General features: G+C 38.6%; 1 pseudogene; it reads left to right on the top strand.

Annotated features, from left to right (window-relative positions):
• The first annotated feature begins 168 nt into the window (after positions 1-168).
• Positions 169-6052, top strand: LOC121622410 (annotated as a pseudogene).
• Positions 6053-6292: the final 240 nt, after the last annotated feature.

A 6292-nucleotide genomic window follows, 5' to 3' on the forward strand; every position in this document is an offset into this window, starting at 1 on the left:
TAATACCAATGTTTACGTTTTTTTATTAACGGATTACATGTTTGATAAATTCTCAAAAATGATTTACGACGAGTAGCTTATATATGTAATTGGTTTAGAATTGCATTTTGGAGTACTTATTGTTTTATTTGATTTTTCAAAAATTTCCCCTCTTGTTCTTTTGATGACATGTCTAATTCAGATGTGTCAGGTGCTTCTGTGACCTCACACAAAGACAGTGAGAACATAAAAATGCTACCAGAGATTTCTTATTACAGCAGCTGTGACGCTGGTTCAAGTTTGATCTGTCCCACCCAGCTGGAGCTCAATCCGTCCAGAGACACTTTGTCCAGAAGACGGCATCCATCGCCTGCATCTAGTTCTTGTGGTCACCATGACTGGAACTTGAACAGTGGTCATCGAGCAAGCGTGCCAAAGTAGAAAATATCATCAAAGGCATGACCAGCTCTCCTGGTATGCACTGCACAGACGTGACGGCAAATCAGCACGACGAGTCAGCTGGCATGTAGGAAAATGAAAGGATTCGTGAACTTCCTTTACATCAGAAAAGAAGTGGATCTGGCACTCGAGTCACAGCCAGATGACAAGAAAGCAGCCTGAGTGTCAGCATCAGCACCTCAGACAGCCCAGAACAAAGTTCATCCGTGTGGATGAAGTAACTGACAATACAGACAGTGGTAACAAAGAGAAATGTCGCACCTGGAACAATCCTCCTGAAACATCTCCAAGGGACGCATGTGCCGATTCATACAGTGAGTTTGACAGCAGTTCAAGTCGAAAATATCAGGGATGGAAGAAGGTGAAGCTGATTAATTACTTCCAATCCAATCCAAAGCTAATGGCAGATGGGAGGGATAGGAGTACTCACTCTATTTTCAAGAGCCTGCCCTGAAGCTGGGGTTGGTCAAGCAAAGTTCAAAATGTCTGACTCACATTGGAATTCAAAGTGTGATCGAAGGTCAACTCCAGATCAGTGAGAAGCCTACATAACCTGCACATGTTGAGCATATCCTTTACAAGCTTTCCTTTACACTGGTGCGTTTAGGAGGGTCTAACCACAAATCATCTGAAGAAAGCAGTACATGTCTTCCACACATTTGTGTCATTTTAATAGATTATATTTACAAAACATGACTTCAATTTAATGTAAAAATTACAGATGTATGGCATTCATCATAACCTTGGTTATGGTAAGCTTGCTGTATTTTGCAATTAAGCAGACATATTTCTTGGCCTTTCTGAGAGCAAATCAAATCAAATTAAATTAAATCAAAAAGCAGTCTGAAAATGTCTATGGTTTTTAATATGCTGCATCTTTTATGAACCTGAGGGTAATTAAAACATTTTCAAACTCACTACAGAATAAAGAATCAGCTCCACACAAGTCAACACTTTTTGTTTTTTATTTGTCAACAGTATTATAATCAAGCAATCAGATCAGGATCAACGACTCTAAATCACTACTGCATGTCTGAAAAACACAAAATGTGTAAAACGGGCAACACAGAGATGTGATAAAATACTATTACTTCATAGTTTATTTGCTTTATATGTTTAAATGTACACCATAAAACACATTTAGCAGCTTCTCTCTCACATAAAGACAAAGTACATTATATCCAGTTTCACACACTGATCATCTCACTTACCTGTTTTGTCCTCAGTTCACGCGCTGTATCACCTCTCAGCTCATCAAGTGGTTCAGTAACTTCAGGGAGTTTTACTACATCCAGATGGAGAAGTTTGCCCGACACGCTCTCGTTGAAGGAGTGGCCGACGTGAGGGGTCTGACTGGGGAGAGAATCAGAACTTTTCAGAGCTCTCAACATGCACTACAACAAAGCCAACGACTTCCAGGTAACTGATGCTACACACTGTAATTCTTCTTGCTCTGAATGGACAAAAATACTGGTGAGATCTCACTGACATCAAACAGATTTGTCACCCAGCTATGTTGATGCGTTGGTTTCCTGTCAGTGAAGTAGTTTTATGGTCTTATTTTGATCATGTGCAGACCAACACAATTCAGCTTTGTTGGATGGGTGTTACTGACTGATTTACTTTATTAATCCCAGATTGGGAATTTTTTATGTTACAGCAGCAGGTTGTTCAGGCATTGCATGGGAACAGTAATGCACAATAAATATACACATACAGTACATATAATGTACATGTATAAATCTAAATAAAATGTATAGGACAGCATATTATATACATTAGACAAGCTTGCAAATTTGTTGAAGTTGCTGAAAATGCAATGAGGTAGAGTATGAGTTTAAAGACATATAAAGTATAAAGTTATTGAAGATACAAAACAGAGTTTGGTTGAGGCAGAAACTATAAAGTGGAGAGTTCTGTGAATTCTTCGTCAGACAGAGGTGAGGTGTTGTAGAGACAAAGTGCTTTGGGCAGGAAAGATTTCCTGTACCTGGTGACAGTGAAGCTGAACCAGTCCGTCAGAGAAACTCTCTGTCCAGATGGTAGTGGAGAGGGTGGCCAGGATTATCCATAACAGATAACATTTGTTCATTGTTCTCCTCTCCACCACAACCTCAAAGGTGTCAGGTTTGCGGCCATTTACAGAGTCAGTCTGTGCTGCACTTTATATATCTCAGCAGTCTCAAAGCCCTAATTGATTTACTGTTGGCTTCACTGTATCTGCATCTCCTCACTTGTAATTGGTACAAATTTGAAAAGAAATCCATGAGGGGCAGTTACAAGAGTGATTTAATATAAGTCTTAAGTATTCAGTTGAATAGAGCACAAAGACAAGGTATCTAAAATTTGAATGGATGAACTTTTTTTTTTTTAAACAAAAACTCATTCTGAATTTGATGCCTGCAACACATCCCAACAAAGTTGGGACAAGGTTAATTTTACAATTGTGTTACATCACCTTTTCTTTCACAACACTCTGACACCCATTCTCACTTGATTTAGACTTAAGGGTGGTGTCTGTTGTCCAATCTTGTGCTTCATAATGTACCACATATTTTCAATGGAAGACAGTTTGCACATTTCTCAGTGGTCTGAATGTTTTGATAATTTCACAGCATTTATATATCAAATAGATCTGCTATATGAAGATATGGAAATCTCACTTTGTACAATATGGAACATTTAAATTTGGATATTCTGTTTTATAGCTGTACAAAATTCCAAGTAGCAACAGCATTTCTCAAAAAAGTAAAGAAAATTACATCCTTGCATGACCATGTTATAAAAATGATTTGTTTTGCAATATAGGCTATATTATGACAAACAGTTGGAAATCACTGGCGCCCTTCCAGTGTCTTCCACATTCGGTTTGATATGATACACTGTTCTAACCATTGACGGCTCATACGTTCTGTATGGTGCATGTAACCATCGATAGCGCACACAAATGGCATTGGGTTTTTTGCAATTTGACCGTGTGCTTGACAAAAGAAAAACTGAAATAGTCAGAATTTAAACTGGGAGGAAACTTTATTTTGCCGATTCTCCATACAGAACAGCTGGGAATCACCACTCTGTTGCCTTCACTCAGACAATAATAATGCCACAAGACGTACTGTCTGTGAGCTGTGTGCCTGTGTTGATGTTGCTCTACGTCTGGCTCCTGGTTTTCATCAACGACAAAGGTATCGTTCCATGCAGCATCTAAGACCGACCTCCTGATGCAGCCCTCTGGTCTCTGTATGCAATATTTCTGGGGTAGTACAAATGGACCACTGTGGTTTTCCTTGTTTTAAGTCAAACTTTAATCCTGAGAGCTTCAACATGACCTTCTCCAGGAGCCAAACTTTCTGGTCAGAAGTGGGGGCTGATAATTTAGCCTGCAATTAACAATCAGTGATTCATCACAGACAAATTGTCTAGTTTGCAGTGAGCATTTTATTAACTTCTTGAAAAATACAGGAAAAATGAAAAAATTGCAAACCTTATTTGCAGGCGTTCTGGTCCCCTAGAGTCGGTTAATTCTTTCCCAATCTTCCAGACTACTGTTTTCACTTGTCCCCTCCCTGCCTCAGCCCCGGCACCTTCCTCTACCAAGAGTCCCCTCCCTTTCCCCTCCTCTGCCCACTGGAGAAGCTCCAGGTTCAGAAGAACTGGAACTGGGGTCTGTTATTCCCTCTTTTTCAATGCTGAGGTCCTGCACTGAGATGGTCTGTGAAAGAACAGCAAATAATTGACAGCTAATAGGGTTGGTAAGGTTGAAATGAGTGAATGAAAAAGAAGCCGATACCTATGGCTATGAGTTTGGACCTTAGCATATAATGCAAATGGCTGTGTACAGTTCATGGAGGTACAACATAGGTCACGGTGGACTGTAATACAAGGTTCATTTATTTATCATTTTACAACACAGGGTTGTACAATGAAGTGGTAGTTGTAGTTCCTTTATGCCTCTCACAAAGACAAAATATATAAATAGATGAATAAATAATAAGTCAAAAATAAAAAAAAACACTTTTTTAAGGTGGAGTGCAGAGGATGAACTGAGGAGTCTCAAAGCCTGAGGAAAGCTGATCCATAGCCTTTTGGTATGGCAGTGGATACTTCTGTATTGCTTGCCAGACAGCAGCAGATAAATTGGCTTATAACATAATATTTTATGTTTGCCTTGCTACCAAGCTACAATATACCTTGCTGTTGGTTTATTATTAGAAAATTACAATACCCGGGAATGTTGATAACTTTTCTCAAGATTTCTCTACAAATTACTGTTACTGAGCAACCAAATCTGTTGTAGGTTTACATGTAACCTGGGTGTATGGACGGTACTAAAACAAAGTTTACTTTCGTTCACCATGGTCATATTAGTTATTAATCTTACATGGCCAGAAATAGATACATTATCTCACTGCTATGCATACCGCAAAGTTGAATCTTTCTGTCACTTGCTTTCAAAACAAATGCACATGCGAGCCAGATAAAGATCTTACACCAGGCGGGAAATGCAGTCTTCATTCCAGGATATACTACTTACTTTTTAAAGCGAATATGTGCTATGTAACTGCACAAACTAAATTCTGTTCAATAAATGACATTGGCATTTTGAATTTGCCTCTCATTATTTCAAATGGTTACTAATGATGACTTGGCAGAACTGATTCTGCTACTACAAAGGAACCTTATCACAAATGTATATTCATGTCACAAGGTTGTATAAAGAAAAGTAATATCGTCCAATATTTCATGATCAGATTTTCTTTGAAAATGTTCAAATACCATCGTCAGCATCGGCCTAAAAAAAGTCCAGCGATTTTCATTGAGAACTGACAATTTCATTGGCAGGGATATTTTCAGAATAAAATAAGATAAAGAACATTATTTAACATATTTGAGGCCTTTTTATTTTTCCTCACAAGATTTTCTTCTCTGAAAGTGTGCAGAATAACCAAGACAAAACTCTTATTTGTAAAGTGGAAAGACCAGTGACTGCAGCTGAGCACAACTATTCTAGGAAGGTTGATTCGATGGTACAGTAAGTGGAGTATTACACAATATTACAACCAACCACCCCAATGCAGTGTCTTCTCGTGTACTTGAAGATCTTTGACAGTGGACTGAATTTTGAGTGTGCTTTAAGCCTGGCAACACCTGCTCACCAGCTCCAATATTGTTTGAATTCAACAATATTTTTGAGTCATAGAAACCTACAGGTACAGGTACATAGGTATTCAAGTATATGACAACAGATGTAGTGTGTACTGTTAATGCAATTCATTACTGTTCTAAATTTATCATATTCCCTTTGCTGTTTTGACTTGTTACTTACCTTGATTTGCCAGGCCTGATTCTGATTATGTTAAATGCCAAACTCCATATTGGAGGATCAACAGTATGTGTGTTAAAGCTCTGAATGTTAATCTCTTTAACCTTCTCCTGTGATTCACAGGTGCCTGACAGATTCCTGGAGGTTGCTGATATTACACTGCAAGAGTTTTACATTGCCATCTCAATGGGAAAGGATCGCGATCCCTCGTGGAAGAAAGCGATCTATAAGGTGATCTGTAAACTGGACAGCGACGTACCAGCTGAATTCAAAACCCATCGCTCTGGATAAGAACCAAGCAGAGTACATCATGTGCCACAGTGGTCACTGTCACAATGTGGACTTACTCGTGCCTTGATTGGCAAACTATTAGGTGTTTGATGAAGAAAGTACCATATTGTAAGATAGGAAGTGAAGTACATGCTTGCACATCTCCAATCTCCACACATAAGGCAGTTTGACATAGTATGCATTTTGCCATATTATATAACAGTAATACATATGTATGTTTGAGAAACAGTTTTATCAGTG

The sequence above is a fragment of the Chelmon rostratus genome, chromosome 18 (assembly GCF_017976325.1).
Source record: "Chelmon rostratus isolate fCheRos1 chromosome 18, fCheRos1.pri, whole genome shotgun sequence".
In the NCBI taxonomy this organism is placed as follows: domain Eukaryota; kingdom Metazoa; phylum Chordata; class Actinopteri; order Chaetodontiformes; family Chaetodontidae; genus Chelmon; species Chelmon rostratus.